Here is a 17,655-nt window from a genome sequence, read left to right as displayed (position 1 = left end):
ACACCAATGAAACTCAGCAAATGGGTCTTGTTACTATTTGGAGGAAGAGAGAGAAACTGACAAATATTAGATTTTGTTTACTTTTTTTTGGTGAAAATATTTAGTTATGCTTTATTTTGTTTTGCAACTCTCCAGAAATAGACATTTCTAAATATGTTTTATTTGATTAAAAAAAAAAAATGCTATTATACAACAGTAACTGATATGGTAATTGCAAGTTTTAAAATAGATTGTTGATTCATATTTTAAGTAGAGTTGTTAATTATGATTTATGTTGAGTAAAAATTAAAGCTAAAGTGATGTTTTTAACATTCAATTTTTATATATCTCAAAGCTTTCATAAAACCTATTTTTAACAAACTTTTACTGAAGATTGTACTCTCAATTTGTAAATGAATAAACTGAAACTTGCTCATTAAATTATTATGCTTAAAAAGTCAGCAAAGATAGTCAACTTTGCCTTCTAGTCACAGTTTTAAACACTGAATGCATTATATTTCAAATGATTATTTTAAAATAATTGGAATAATGTCAGAAATGTTATTATTTGGTTACCATTAGTCTTGCATCAATAATTATAAGTAAAAAATAAAATTGGTTTTATTGTGTTCTTTAAAAAGTGTATTAATGATCAGATTTAAAAACAGTTTTAAAAGTCTCAATGTAATGCAATTATGGAAATAAAAATCATACCACAGTCTAACAACATAAGAGAATTCAGGCAGAGACCCAGTAAAGAAAGTAGTTGAATGCAATATGAAAAGGTTGGCTAAAAAAAACTAATAGTATATATTCTACAATTCATAATATTCCCCAAATTCTCATGTAAGGAAAGTAAGTGATTATATTCTACAGATTATGAATTCAAAATATCTAAGGAATAGTTGGGAGACCTGGTATGGGAAAAGTAAGCATTTGTTGAACATTCACAAAATATACTTACTTATTTATGTTACCTAAGCTAAAAATTAGTTTTATATAATAGCTTTTTCATTCATTATTCTAATCTTGCCTCTTGTTCTGATTCAAAATATCCATTTGCCCCATTTGGTTTCCAGGGGAGCAGCCCTGCACTTAATCAAAGTTTAGGTATTTAGTTTATAAAGAGAATTGGACACACCAGGAATCAAACTCCTGTACTTGTTTTTAAGTGGATTATACTATAGAAAGGGATAATTATTGATCAACCATCTGGTCATGAAATCCAACTGTTCTCTCCTTTGACCGTGTTCTTATCAAACCACAGAAATGAGTGTGGATATGAGCAGTGGCCAAAATGGAAAAAAATTATAGCAACTTTCAGGAGAAATTAAGAATGTACTTATTCAATACTGCAGGACATAACTTTTAAGCTATCCATGTATAGATATCAATTAATATAAGTCTCAAAATTTCAATAATAGAGACTGTTGCTTATATTAGGAAAGCATATCTAAAAAATATTGTTATTTTGTGCTTTAAATAACCAAGATGATACATCCTAATTATAATTTAAACAATATCTAACTTCTCATTTGCTCAAGTCTATCATAGCATATAAAGAATTTAATGCCGGAGATATAAAGTATTTTTTAAAGAAAAGATAATAAAGGAAATAAGTATTACTGCCTAACAGACTTTTCAAAGAAAAGTTTACAAATGCAAGTGAGTACAACTAGAAATAATGTCTGAAGGTAACGATTGGAGCATTAGAAGTTGTTTCATTTTTAGAGAGTGAGAAAACATTATATATGTATCATGAGTTTATAAAAATCATTAAAATCATCTGCCTGAAACAAATCTTAATATACTTTATTAATTGGCTTTGGTTGGTTAGTTTGTTGTAATTGCATGAGCTGGTAAATCTCCTTTAGAAATTGGTGATTTGCCTAACACTTTGCTGTTTATTATCTTATTTACATATAATCTGAGGGGAAGTTTCTGGGATAATGTACCTCTTTAATTACTGATTATCTTTATTTTTATTACTATTATTACTATTTAGTTTCTATGTTTCATTATTTCTTTTTGGCACCATTTCATAGCTCTCTTTATTTCCTTATTTTCACCATATCTTCCCTTTGTAAATTTTTAATTTAAATACCATGAACCAGGAGATCACGGTTATAGCCCCAGTCAGGGCACATGCCCAGGTTGCCGGCTTGATTCCCATTGCGGGGCTTGCAGGAGGCAGCCAATAAAAAAACCCTCTCATCGTTGATGTTTCTATCTCTCCCTCTTCCTTCATTTCCCTGCAATCAATAAAAACATATTTTTTTAAATAAAATAAAATAAACCCTATAAATCACACTTTAAAGTCTAATCAACCTTTATTAATCACAAAAAATTAATAAAAGATCCAGGCCTGTTTATATACAATCTTCCCTCAAAATTTTGGCTAAACCCAGAATGAGATGCCATGGAGCTCAGTGTAAAATCACATCCGAAAGCATAAAAAATGGAACAGAAGTTTAGCAGTTCCTTAATGCAAAGGAGAGAATTCGAAGTTTCAGTGTCTTCCGTGCAGAGGGTCTTGGGAAACGCATCAGCCTTCCCAGCGAAGCCGCGGCAGGGCTCTGCCTTATAGATAAAGGCTCCTTATGAATCCCCGGGCTTAACCGGAGACTAAGAGCAGATCTGAAACAGGCCTGCTCCGAAGCTCTGAAGTCAAAACCACAAGTTACAAGTACGCAGCCAAAAGTCTGGCCGTCTACTTGAACAGAAATCGATTCTCTTCAGTGAAAGATAAAAGAACTAACAGTCTCAATAATATATCATCCAAAATATCTAGTTAGCCATAAAAATGACTAGATGTATAATGGAGTGAGAAAATATGACTAATGGACAATAGAAAATGATTAAACACATGTCTCAAGATAAACTGGAGCTGGAAATGAGCAGGAGGAGGGTTTGAAACAGTTATTGTAAGTATGTTCAGATACTGAAAGGAAAAAAAAAATCTTCAGTAAAAAAATAGAAACACTTTAAAAACAACAAAATGGAAACTTTAGGAAATTAAAATTTATTGGATGTGACTAGTAGGATATTGAAGATAGCAAAAATAATAATTATAATAAAGCTTCAGTGACACTGTAGATAGATCAATAGAAAGTATCTAGTATGAAGTATAGAGAGAAAAACATTAAAAATGAATAAATTGGACATCAGTATACAGTAGATCTATTATATGTGTAATTAGATTCCCAAGAAAGGAGAGAGAAAATATGAGGCAGAAAAATATGAATATATATTTTTCAAAATGACAAGATATCCAAAATATGAAGGAAAACATGAATATATAGATTTATATAGCTCAGGAATCTTAAAACAGGATGAATGAAAATAAAATCACACCTAGACACATTGTAATTTAATTACTTAAAAGGAGAGATAAAAATAAACAGTTTGAAAGCAGCCAGATAAAAAGTGACACATTATATATAGAAAAATAATGATATAAATACCAGTGACATTCTCAAGAATCAAAAAATAGTAATAATAAATGCCAGCACAAAATGGACCAACATTTTAAATGGATTTATAGGAGAAATAAACAAAAACAGCAGTGCTATATCCAGCCAAAATGCCTTAAAAATGAGGGTACATTGAAAATATTTTCAGAAAATTAAAGCTAAAATAATTTATCATCAACATACCTGCCCACAAACTCTGTTATGGGAAATTTTCAGACAAAGGCATATGACTCTAGATGGAATTGATGAGAGGACTGAGTAAAGATACTAGATAGATAAATACACTGGATAAATAAGAAATTCTAATTTTTTATTTCTTCTCTAATTACTTTAATATACAAATAATAATTTAATGAAAAATATAACAATTTATAGTTAAGTTTTTCACATATATAGATGAAAAATATATGTCCATAGCTCAACAAATTTAAGATAAATTAAATATTGTTGCAAGATGCTTACATTTTGCATAAAGCATTAAAATATTAACTCTGTACTCTGGTAAGTTAAGGGTATATAAAATAATCTCAGGAGCAACCAGGAAAGAGATACAGAATGGTAGAGCAGAAAGGAATTTACTGTAAGTGGAATGCTAAAAAATATTTGATCAATGCAAGAGAAGAAAGAAAAGGAAATAAACAGAAAAATAAATAAGTGAATAAAAATATAAATAGAAGATAGATGACAGAAGAATGGTAGACATGATTCCAACTACACTATAATTACATCAGATATGAATAGAATTAATAATTCAATTAAAAGGTACAGATTTTTAGCCCAAATTTAAAAATAATAAGAAGCCAGGCACAATTATTCTTTTCACTACAAGAGACAAATATTGTAGATATAAAGACACAAACGGTTTGGAAGTAAAATGATATAAAAGGGCATTGCATGCAAACATTAAATATAAGAAAGCTAGTGTGCCTATGTTAATATCAGATAAAACAAATATTAAGACAAGCTATATTATAAGCAATAATGAAGTACATTTAATATAAGGTTGAAAAACCCTTCCTAAGACTATTTTTCAGTTGAGCCTTACCAACAACTATCACTCACGTATTTAAAGTATCTATTATTATCCCATAACAGAAACTGTTCCTTGATCTAGGATCTGTATGCATTCAATATTTTAAAGTATTTGATGTTCAAACTGACATTATTTAAAACACATTTGAGCTTGAGTTATGTAGTTTTTAGCTGCCATTTGTTTGTAGGTCAATGTCATAAGAGATGAGGTATTATTAATACTACATGACACATAAGGAACAGTTCTTGTTCTGATCTGCACTAGCTCTTGTGGAACAATGGGAAAGCAGAGAAAGAAAGAGAGGTCACCTGCAGCTCAACCTGGTCGTGAAGATATAGAATCTGTCATCTTTCATTTGTTTCCACAATCCTACTCTCACCATTCAATTAGAAATACTACTGTGAATAGGTTCAACCGAAAATAAATGGACTTACCTGAAATTAATTTTTCAGAATTATTGTTCCCTGAAATATTAGTATCTGAGTTAAGATATATCAGAAGACATCTGGGACATTAAGGTATTAATAAATTTTACTAAGAAATCAATATCGTAAGGCTGGAATAGATATAGCCTCTTACCTAGTGAGAATCTGTTAGACAAAGTGTGCCCTCTCGCTATTCTTCCAGCTAAATTGTTTAAAGAACAGAGGATACCTTTACCTAGCTGAAACCATGTCAGAAACTCTCCATCCATATTATTAGGAATCCTAAGATACTCATTGAAGAATTCTTACCTTTAAAAGAAGAATTGCTCTTTTCAACAGGTTATAGCTATAGATGTATAGAAGGATATAGATACATGCTATTAACATATATAAATAATAAGCTATATATGCTATTAATAAGTATAATATACAGGGTCATTTTCTTTCACACTTGGTAATATGAACCCATTAATTAAAATCACTCTGCAATAAAATGAAAAAATAATGTATTCTCCAAGATGCAGAGGAAACCCAAGTAACAGATAATGTGTTGGTTGTTCAAATACAGGCTTAACTGTTTGCCAGGAGATGTCAACAAGATTCACAATTACTGTCACATTTCCAAACTGAAAAGTTGAGAAGATTTAAGGACTGAATTTTCTTGTTTAACCAGAAGATACGCAACTGTATACCTTTATATACTAGTGTGTGTCTGACTAACACAGAAAGAGATCAATTTATTTCCATTACTATTTCTAAAATTAAAATTTTTAAGCTTATAACTTAGATACAAAAAGTCTGATTTCTAAAAATAATATTCCAAACAATTTAAAACACATCACCTAAAAAATAGCTAATGATAATCAAGTTTTAAATCAGTTTTGAAAATCAAATTTTGAATTCTGCTATTTTTAAGTTTATGCTTGTACCTTTAAGGCTATTATCCACGGTCTTGGCAATGGGTCACATACACAGTTGAAACAATAACATTCCTTTGAATAGAACTGATAAAACATCTTAACAGATCAATTGCTTAATTCTAAAAATTATCTAATTTACTGAATTCTTTGAATATTATACTCAGATTGGATAATTTTATATTCATTAAGCCATATATTATTTAACTGAGTTTTCTTTCTTGACTAAGTGCATTATGGTAGAAATAATAAGGTGTTGTGGGCATCTACTGCGTGGAGCATGTGAACTGTGCCTATCATCTCCTGAAGCCAGGGTCGGAAAGGCTGCAGGGAAGGTCCTCATGGGCACCCGTCCAAGAATAGAGCATGCACCAGCTTCCACTCCCATAGGGTGGGCTGTCGATTCTATCTGAGTGGCAATTAACATAACCTAAGTCCCCATTTCTTCCCTATGAGGAACCCTGAGTAATAATTTTTTGGAATAACTCTGCCTGACACACTATGGGGTGTACTATGGAGCATAAAAACACAGTGTCCTCATCTGAAAAAAGGAAAACAAACAAGAAACTGAGTCCCGTCCCATGAAAATTCACCTTAGCATCTTGGGATGGGGCATCTCTTTCGTCTTCAGTACCTTCAGTACTTACTCGGGAGGATTAGGAAAGATGAACATAAAGTGACAGAAGATATTTTAAAAAGGCAGCAGTCATTGTTATTATCACATTTACTCTATAAAACTGGTGGCAATGAGATGTACCTGATGGGGAAAAACAATAACAAATCAAATGGTAGACCATTCCTTCTCAGTGTTATCAGACCCACTCCCATGTATATGGTAGTGAAGCTCTTATTACACAGTGATAACCAGAGGAACTGTAACCTAACTCCACAGGCAGGCAAAGATAGCATATAATGCTCTAATTGTATTATAGAAATGAAATATTAAACTGAATTTGTTAAAAAGATATGTACTTTAATCATCAAATTCTTGGATGTGCCTTTGGCAGAAGACACAATGAGGAAGCCTGAGACCTTTACATTATGTTAAATAAATGTTGCGACTGATACAAGTAGTTCAGCAAAAGAGGCATAGCCATTGGTGAAGTGAATTTTTGGAAATACTGAACAATTCTTTATCATGTTGCAAAAAATATTATTTTCTCTACTTACACAAACTGTCACATTTTTGGAAAATTACATGAATAAAAAGTGCTAAAAAGAAAACATTGTGTTTATGTAAAAAAGCGTAATTCTAGGTTGAGATCATTATAAATAATTTTTATCTTATATAAATACATTATATATATGTATATATATATCAATTTATATAAGTAGATGCGTGACAAAGGTCCATTTTGCATGGTACAGAATACTGAACAGCCCTGGTCCAACTTCATAAAATTCCACAGGTTCTCCATCCCATTTGACACCAAAATCTTTCCACAAATTTCCAAATGCCTCATGGAATAGTATATTCCTCACTATGAAAGTCCTTTTTGGATAATTCCTACCATGATAATTCAGCAAAGAAGACTTTCTTTTTGTTGATTGAATTTTGTCAACAGAGGGATAGTGAAGCGCAGCTGGACCTTGAGGGACATCATTCTACCCTGAAGTTCATAGTTTGCAATGTGTTCCTTCTTTTTCTCTCTTCCTTTCTTCCACCCGTTCATTGTTTTTTCCCCATTTTCTCCCAACAAATATTTATACTACATTTACTATATATTACTATATATAAAGTACTATTCTGATAATAAAACAGTGAATCAGAGAAAAACAAACTCCCTGTTGTCATGAAGCTTTTATAGATGGGAAGGTTAGAAATAAATAGGAACAGCCACTGCAGAGGGAGTCCTGTGTGCGTGTTAAATCAAAGCTAAAACTGGGAACCCGCATTGGGACAGGAGAGTGAGTCTGGGGTGAAATGGGGATAGAGACAAGAAGAACGGAAGACTAAGAAAGCAGGATGAGGGAGAGCTGATAAGCCCAGAGACTATTTTACACGGGAAAGTTTTGAATGACATCTCTGAGGAATCTCCAGCTGAAAAGCACTGATGTGAGGCACCGAGAAGATCTGAGGAAGTTTCTCTGGGAAGATCTGAAGAGCAAAGTTCCTATGTAAGGAGCATACAGCGCTTTGTAAGAGTTTACACCTTATTTTAAATTCAATGAGAAGCTGTAGGAGAGTTTTGTCCTTTCAAAGGATCACCCCAGATCTGGAGGTGTATCGAACCCTGTGCAATGTGAGATTGTGCGATCGAGGTTGTATTTTGAAGGCAGAACTGCCAGTGCTTGAGGATGGATTGGAGTGGTAGGAAGAGGAAAGTCAGAGGTTCTTATGTGTGGGAATGAGCACTGGGTGAGTAACTGTGCAATTGCCTGTGACAAAAGCAGGGAGGGGAAAGCTGGGGCCTGGTGTGGCAGAGGTGAAACAGGGAAGGAGACACTAAGTCCCAATGTCCCATTAGGTGTCCAAATAAAAACCAAGAAGGTAAGAGCAAGTTGACTATATGAATCTGAAGCTCAGGGGAGAGTCATGATCCGAGAAATAAATGTATTTGTCATCAGTAGCTTACCTGTGTCATGTGGAACATGAGTGAAGATAAGGGTGGGAGCTAGTGAAGGGATTTGAATGCAAAAAAGAAAATTATTTCAGGAAAGAGAATCATTAAAGGATTAGAGTATTTGAAGCAGGCAAGGTGAAATGAATAATTTTATGAATTTAATATTTATCACTATATAAATGGTATTAATTTCTGCCATCAAATGTATGTATTTCCAGAATATTATGTGGCGAGTAACATGCAAAAAGGAGGTAAAAAGCTTTTCTCTGGTGATAGGATTATAAGCAAAGTTTTTTGTTGTCATTTGTTCTCTCACTGAAAATACATGCACTTTTTTCAAATTGGAAACTATATTATTTGTAAAGCAGTGCATTATGAAGATTAATCTGCTAGCAGTGTACAGGATAAATTACCATCAACTAGGGGCACTGTGAGATGCTATAGGTAAACCATCATTTGGAAGGTTAGTGCATTATTGGATCTTGCAATAATATATGAAAAGCTCCCTGTTATGCAAAAAGGTTTTTTGTTTGTTTGTTTGTTTGTTCAGAAAATTTAAATAAATTGTATCTTGGAGAAAAATCACCACACATACTGGAGTTTTGATAATGAATAAATACTTCTAGGCTTCACCTTACTAATTGGCAAACTAAGACCTGATTAAGGACTTCTATCTACCCATTCCACACATGCAAATGTGGGATGAAAAGTGATTGGGGGGAAAACACACATATAAACCATGTTGGTTGGTATCAATTTGATTCAGGATGACAGTGTTCAAAGGAATCCATAAAGATGTCAGGCACTGATACTACTTTCAATATGTTCAATAACACCTCCCTCAAACCTTGGACTATTTCCTACTTGCTTCTGAGCCATCAAACACCCTGTATGGTTATATCTACTCACACTCAGGTGGCGGCCTCAGTTCCTCCTTCAAGGTCAAAACAGAAGCAGTAACACACTCTTGCTGTCATATTTTCCTACTTACAGTACCTAGAGATATTGCATTCTTGCATGTTGTCATACTTGAATTGTCCATGATTCTGCCTAAATTCAGTAATTTCTGTTTTTCTCCTTTGTCCATAGGCCCAGGAATGTTTTGGGGCTCTTTCTTATATCAACAATTATTTTCTGTCTATGGACAGTTCCCATCTTCATAAAAACATAATGTTATCCCATTCTTAAACAATAAACAAACATTATTTTTGAACCACCAGCTGTCACAGCTGTTTCCATTTGTTGAAGAAATAATCATCTATGCTAACTATTTCCAAATTCTCACATTTTTCTCTCCCTTAAATCCAATAGAACCAAAATTTTGTTCTCAAACTTCCACATAAATGCCCCCAATGATTTCTACATGATCGTATCTCATATCAGTTTTCCCTTCTCAAGTATAATTGATTTATTTGCATTAGAAATTTTAACATACTCAACCTTGATGTACTACTTCCCTTGGATATCAGAGCACTACTCCTATTTATTTTTTCTACCTCACTGGTAGCTCCTTCTCAGTCACCTTTTACAGGTTGCTCCTCTTACCCTACCCTCTTAACATTGGTGCAACCCAGAGCTCTGACCTTGGCCCACTTATCCTGTGTCTGGCCTTGAATACCACTTATTTGCTGCCTACTGCCACATTCTTACTTCCTGCATAGGTCTTTTATTCTTCATTCTAGACCCATGTATGTAACTGCCTCTGTGATATCCCCATATCTCATAGTCACCTCAAATTCCGCCTGTCAAAACTAATGCACCCTCTCCAAAATATCTGCTCCTCTCACATCCTTCTCCATCTCAGTAATCAAGGGTAGTTGTTCTTTTTATACTGCTAGTTGGTTGGGCCAAAAATATTTAGACAATTGATTCACTTTTTCCCCCTTATGCTACATGTCTAGTACCTTTAAAATATACCTAGCGTGTTGCCGGTTCTCACCACTTCCACCACTAAACCATCTCATCTTTGGCTTCTGGTCTCCACATATCAATAGATAATCTTTGCTTTTTCCTTTGACAACTGTCCCTTCCCCCTCGTTTTATTTGTCTCTTCACAAATCAGCAACTCCTGAGGTTGATTTGAAATGTCAGTCAGTCCTGCAACAACTTCTCATTTTATCCAGAGTAAAAGCGCACATCTTTACAATGGCCTCAAAGGCCAGTAGGAACCAGTTTTTCATTAATTCCTCACCCTCTTCAGCCACTCCTCTTTCTCAAGCAATCATCCTGTTGTGGTCATAATTGACTAGCTAATATTAATAATAGGAAGAGAGCAAAGGGGAGATCAGACATAAGTGTGGCCATCTGGGCAGCTTCACCCAGAAGCTACAGCTTCATACTCCCCAGAGAACCAACGGCCCATTGTCTATAAGTCACTGGGGGAAGAGAGGTGGACGCATGTGCACTGAAGCTGGGTGATTCGGGGAGGTACTTGCTTGTCAGTCTAACCTGGGAAGAAGATAATTGGCTTGGTGGAAGCAGTTTGTGGAGCCACAGCAAGTGTGCAAAATCCTGAAGGGTTAATGGTTAAGCTCCCAGTGATAATCCCCAGACACTGATTTCTCTCTCTCTTGCGTGGCTCCTGCTCCTTTGCACTCTCTTGCTCCTTGACCTGCACTCGCCCTTCAGCTAGCTTGCCATGTGGCATTAGCAGCATGGCCATTGGCCTTGCGGACCCCACACACTATGGGCTGTAGCTGGGAACACAAGCTAAGCTAGCCAGATGCTGGACTGGACTGTGCTTTAATATGGAACAGAAACTCTGGGCAGTAGCTTTAATCCTAACCCTGCTGAAGACAAGATTGGACTTTTTTTGTGGCAGGACAAGAGAGATGGGACTTTGGAAGGGAACCACCTTAATTTTATATCATCACTAAAGCTTTCCATGATACCTCATCCTCCTGTGGGGTGCCTCAAGAAATTCTTTTCCCCATGGAACCTCAAGAACTCCACTTCCACTGGTAACAAGTGGGGACGCAGAGGGCACCCCACTGAGAAAAATTCCGCCATCATAACCGGCTTGCTCTTTGGCTAATGCTTCAGACATACTTTGATTCATACTTTGACTGTGGTTATTCCTGCTGCTTGGAAAGCTCCACTCCAGCTATTAAATGGCCATCCTCCTTACCTGCTCCAGATTTTTACTGAAATCCTATTTTCTCAGGGATACTCTCCTTAGGGATACCCTGATTAATCTGTTTAAAAGTACGTCCACACGTTTTCCCAGAACTCATAGCTCTATTCTATTCTACTTTTTCTCCAGCATTTAAGATGTTCTAATATTACACAGTCAGGCCTAATTATTTGAGGATTCTGTGTTTGAGATTTTACTTACTTGCTAAAATTTATTTGTAACCCCAGGGTCAATACCCAAGGCATTGTCATGGTCATTGGTGGACATTTGCAGAGAGGAGGGAAATTTTAATCACCTGCTATGCACATTCCCAGCTGAAGTCAACAATGCCTTGCTCTGACTTTTATTTCAGCTTTAATACTGTAAACATGTGTCCTTTTCATGTATTTTTAGTGCCACACTTCTCACATTTTGGTGGGGTTTTTGTTGGTGATTTTCCTGTTTTAAATGGCCCTCAAGCATAGTGCAGAAATGTTCTGCAGTGTACTTGTGTTAAAAGACTGTGATGTGCCTTATGGAGAAAATCTGAGTATTACATAATGTTAGTTTTCAAGCTTGGTTATAGTGCTGTTGGCCATGAGTTCAGTAATCAACAATATAAAGTAAGGTGCCTTTAAACAGAACCACACATCAAACAACTTATGCACTGACAGATTGACAGAGACGTGACCAGAGGCTCACATGAACCTAACTCTGTATTTGCTCTAGGAGCGATTGTTAAGTATTTACTAATTCAGTGTTCCCAGTGGCTTTATAGAACATAACACCTTTGAATTATGAGAATTCTTTGTATATGAGTTTATCTGGATAGACTATAAGCTTCTTGATGGATAAACTATAAGCTAGCTCATTGATGGAAAATCACAGAACCCATCTAGTATTATTTCATTTCCACACAGTTAAAAACACACACACCTATACACACACATATATTCATCAACACACACCAAGGAAAATGTATAAAAATTATGTTAATCATAGTTATTATAACTAAGTTAAAAAAGTAAACAGGCACTCAAAAACAATTTGTTTGATGGTTGAATATATGAAGGGGTTCACAAACTTATATAGTGGGTATACTTGGTAATATATAGAGAGACTAGCCTGGTAATCCTATCTATCTATCTATCTATCTATCTATCTATCTATCTATCTATCTATCTATCTATCTATCTATCATCTATCTATCTATCTATCATCATCTATCTATGTCTGTCTATCTATCTATCATCTATCTATCTATCATCATCATCTATCTATGTATCATCTATCATCTATCTATCATCTATCTATGTCTGTCTATCTATATCTATCTATCATCTATCTATCAATCAATCATCTATCATCTATCTGTCATCTGTCTATCATCATCTATCATCTATCTAATCTATATCTATCTAATCTATCAATCTAATCTATATCTATCTATCATCTATCATCTGCATCTATCAATTTATATATATTTTTCTGCATTATAATTTTTTAAACAAAAAGTTCTGAGGGAAAAGTAATTTTCATTCATTGCTTTTTCCTTCCATTTACTATTTATATAAATATTTATTCCTTTACTAACCAGGTATATAATAGAGAAATAAAAAATAGGTCTATAAATAGGAAGTAAACATTTAATTGTTTTTAATAAAATTTTGTGGCAAATGATGGATATATTTATAATAGAGTAATCATTTAGTAGCTAGAAAATTTATCTTCAAATGTACTCTTATTTCTCATATTTATGGCTATTATTTAGGAAAACATTTAAAATCTAAATCATTTAAGTAATTTTCTAAAAGCGTTCTAATTTATGTCGTATCTATCCCAAGCCTTAAGGAGTAATGTTATCTTTTAGTTAAGCAAGACTACAATAATTCTTTCTAGCAATATGCAATACTTCTCTTGAACCAGATATGGTGGAAGTAAAATTCCTCATTGGCATTTGTCCCAGTTTGTCTTCAATATAAATTAAATTTCAGCCCTCTACCATTAATACTGTGGATTTGTCTATAATGAAGCATATCGTAATTCACACAAGTCATTGAGATAGTAGGCATTAAATCTGTGCTTCATAATTCATACATGTAGTAATATTATAGATAAGCATACTCTCTATAATAGTGTTTAATGAAGTCATCATACCCACCCTCCAATAACCTGTGTAGTCATGACAACTACCACCTATTTGGTCAGTTATGAGTCTTGCTTAGAACCCAAATAAAGGACAAATAAGTTTACCAAATAAAGAAAATACACCTGTTTTGAATCAGGTAAAAACTAATTAACCTAATATTCTAATTTAATCTAATGATTAACACACACCAACACTTTTATCTCATCTCTCTTAGAACGTACTATATTTTATATGTGATTTTTTAAACAAAATTTTATATTCTCATTACTAAAGAATGGAAAAGTACATGCTCTTTAAATGCACTGTGAAATAAAATTATCTATTACCTTCTAAGTGTAAAATATCTTTGGCTTTAATTGTAATATAGAATAACTCTAAAATAATCAAAATGTTCTAACTTAATTTCTTAGGCCATCAATATATAAATTATCATGTAATATTTTTCCATGAATTCTATAAGGCAATTAATAATAACATTCCTCTGGTGAAAAAAAATAGTTTGAAGAGGATGTGAAAAAGTATTGTGTAAATTTAGGATCCACTGTGTTATAAGCATGGTATGAAAGTCAATAATCGACTAATGGACACCATGCCATATACTAAATCCATTAAACTCTTATTTGTACAGTTACTCTATTATGGTTTATATGCTGAATCATTTAAGTAATATTTTATTTTCAAAGAAAATAAGGTCTAGCTGACAATCAATTACATACTTTATGTTTTGCATTATACTTTTGACTAGGGATGTGGTCTTTGATGAAATATTTTTGAGGTCCCTGTGCAGGATCTCTGTGGCATTTCCCTGAGCAGAGTTTGTCAGTCCAGGTAATCCATTAAAACAGTTTATTTCCTTTTTGCCTAACAATAGCAACAAACAAGACTTTGTTAAAAGATTAATTTTACAATGTCATGGAGAGATATTTAGAAAATATATTACTTGAAATATCAATATAGTTGCTTAGAGATTAATGTACTTGTCATTGGAAAAGCTTACAATTTTTTGATTAATTCTTCAGTGCTCTAAAAAGATATTATGGAAATATTTTCTTTGTAGCATGTGTACTGTTTAGAACAGTTATTGGATTACCTTAGAACGTCATTTGTTAATGCTGAGAAAAGAGAAGCATTTTGATTAGATATGTTGAAGCTTGTTTTGTAAAACAAGTGATATGGTAATACTTTCATTTTGTTTACTCTTATTCCTTTGAAATGCTGTAAATTTATTAATACATAACAAAATAACACAGATTTTTTTTTTCATGAACTTATGTGTCCTTTACTACATTCCTAGTGAGGCTGAGAAATAACAAATATAATCCCTTCTTTCAGTGAAAAATATTGAGCACATACTATATGCCAGGGAATGTTAGATTAGTAAGAGACTTTTATAGATAAATAGATACATGATAGATGATAGGTAGATAGATGACAGATAGATATAGATAGATGATTAGATAGATAGATAGATAGATAGATGATAGATAGATAGATAGATAGATAGATAGATAGATAGATAGATAGATAGATAGATAGATGATAGATAGATAGATAGATAATGATAGATAGATGATAGATGATAGATAGATAGATAGATAGATAGATAGATAGATAGATAGATAGATAGATAATGATAGATAGATAGATGATAGATAGATAGATAGATAGATAGATAGATAGATAGATAGATAGATAGATAGATAGATAGATGATAGATAGATAGATAGATAGATAGATAGATAGATAGATAGATAGATAGATAGATATAGATAGATGATAGATAGATAGATAGATAGATAGATAGATAGATAGATAGATAGATAGATAGATAGATAGATAGATAGATGATAGATAGATGATAGATAGATAGATAGATAGATGATAGATAGATGATAGATAGATGATAGAAATAGATAAATGTATAGAGGATGATGAATTGAGTGGATGGATGGATGGATGGATGGATGGTAGATGGATATAAACAGAAAAACAGATAGTTTTTTAGAAGACTTTACCTCCCAAATACATAACTATGTTACTCTGTGGGAAGAATGGGCATTAACATTTTATGATTTTGCATATGTAGTTTTAGAATTGTATAATGCCCATAGGTTATTTTGACAAATACAGATATGTAAATATGTGTATATGGATATCTAAACTATATTATACATATGAATATATATATATACACATATATTCATTATACCTTTCATATACATATACATATGTATCTGGTATTTGTATATATATATATTCAGAATGCATTGTATCATAACTCATATATTTACTGAGCAAGTATTTAGACATGCTAAGGAGTAATTAGTAATCAAATATTTTTTCAAAATTAAGTTAACTGTAGGTAAAAGATAAATTTATTTACCTCTTAGCCAATATTTTCAAAATTATTTTATGCTACTTAATTTACTAAGAGTGCTTTGATTTCACCCAAGTTGTCATCCATATGTGTGTGAAGGGCATCTGTGTTTACCTTTCTCTATTCTTCCTTTACTTTTATCCTAAAAAGGAACATTTCACACTAAGGTAGTATAGTTCTGGTGTAAGATTACATCAGTTAATGAAATCTTCTTAAAAATATTTTTGGCTTTTTTTATATACTTATTATTACACATGTTAATTTATATAGCTGATGTCTCATAGTTCTTTTTAATAATGAGAATTATTAAACTTGTGGATTACTTTGTGAAATGCTGACATGCTTAAAACATTCAAACTTCTCATCCAGAACTTTGATTGCTCTTAATATTTTTAAAGTTTATTCTTTATCCCATAAGAAGTTGTGATTTTTTATATTAGTCCCAAACATATGCAGTTACTGTATTGTTATGTTGTTATTGTAGGTAGAATGTATTTTCATTATTTTTATGAACTAATTATACCACTATTGATAACGCAAAGAAGCTAATAGGTTTATCAGCAAAATAAGTATAGAATAATTTCTTGTAATTTTAGTAGATTATTTTATGTATTTCAGTTATGCTACCTATAAATAACACACTTCTATTCTTTTATCAATTAGCATATATTTTAAGATCATCAAAAGCTCTAGGATTTAACTTACATGGTTAAAATTATAGTCATACTATAAATCACATATATTTCCCTAATTTTTTATGAAAATGTCTCATGTTATTTTTCTTTGAGTATTGGGACAAGTGTTGACTTAATATATACAATTTATATCATTCTATCAGGTATGATATTTAATATATAAACAACTGATACAGTAATTTAATTCAATATATAAATATATGTATATAATTTTTTAAAATATAATTTTTTGCCTATAAAGATACCAAGTCATATACAGGGTATCCCAAAAATATGTGTACACACTTTAACAGCTGAAAGCTCAATTTTGAAAATGGAATGCATTTTAATAAAAATTGCCTTTATAATTATAATTATAATAATTATTCAAAGTGTATTTTTGGGACATCCCATATATGTTACAACTTTCTACCAAGTAAATAATAAAGGTTATAGCATGAACCATACATAAAAATATTCTAATAATTTTAAGCTGTTTAATGGTCTCTAGAATTGATTTGATCTTTTCTTTGACACGATGAGCCATGATATGACAAAGAGAATAGCACTACACTTTCCCAAGGCCTTCCTTATTAAGTTGATACTAGAGATTCTTTAGGTGCCTAAGAAGGGGTTTATGTCACTGAAGGGGGTATCATTTGTTAATAACAGGTGGTCTTTTCCAGTGAGATTCCACTTATTTCCACTAGAGAGAAGAAATGGATTTGCTGACAGAAATTGACTAGTGCAAACTAGGCTCCTCCACATAAACCAGCTAAATATCATGGAATGCAGGGGATGCTGGGGTGAAGGTATATTGTTACTTGCTAGGGTCCACATTTTAAAGACAAAAAATAGAACAAGGTCTTAGTTCGATTCCTTTCCCTGAGACTACTTGAAATTGTATAGGGATCACTGTCTCAAACTTTGGGTAATTTTTTTTCAAATACTA

Source organism: Miniopterus schreibersii (assembly GCF_964146895.1).
Source record: "Miniopterus schreibersii genome assembly, chromosome: 4".
Taxonomy (NCBI): domain Eukaryota; kingdom Metazoa; phylum Chordata; class Mammalia; order Chiroptera; family Miniopteridae; genus Miniopterus; species Miniopterus schreibersii.
Note: the sequence above shows the minus strand (reverse complement) of the source record.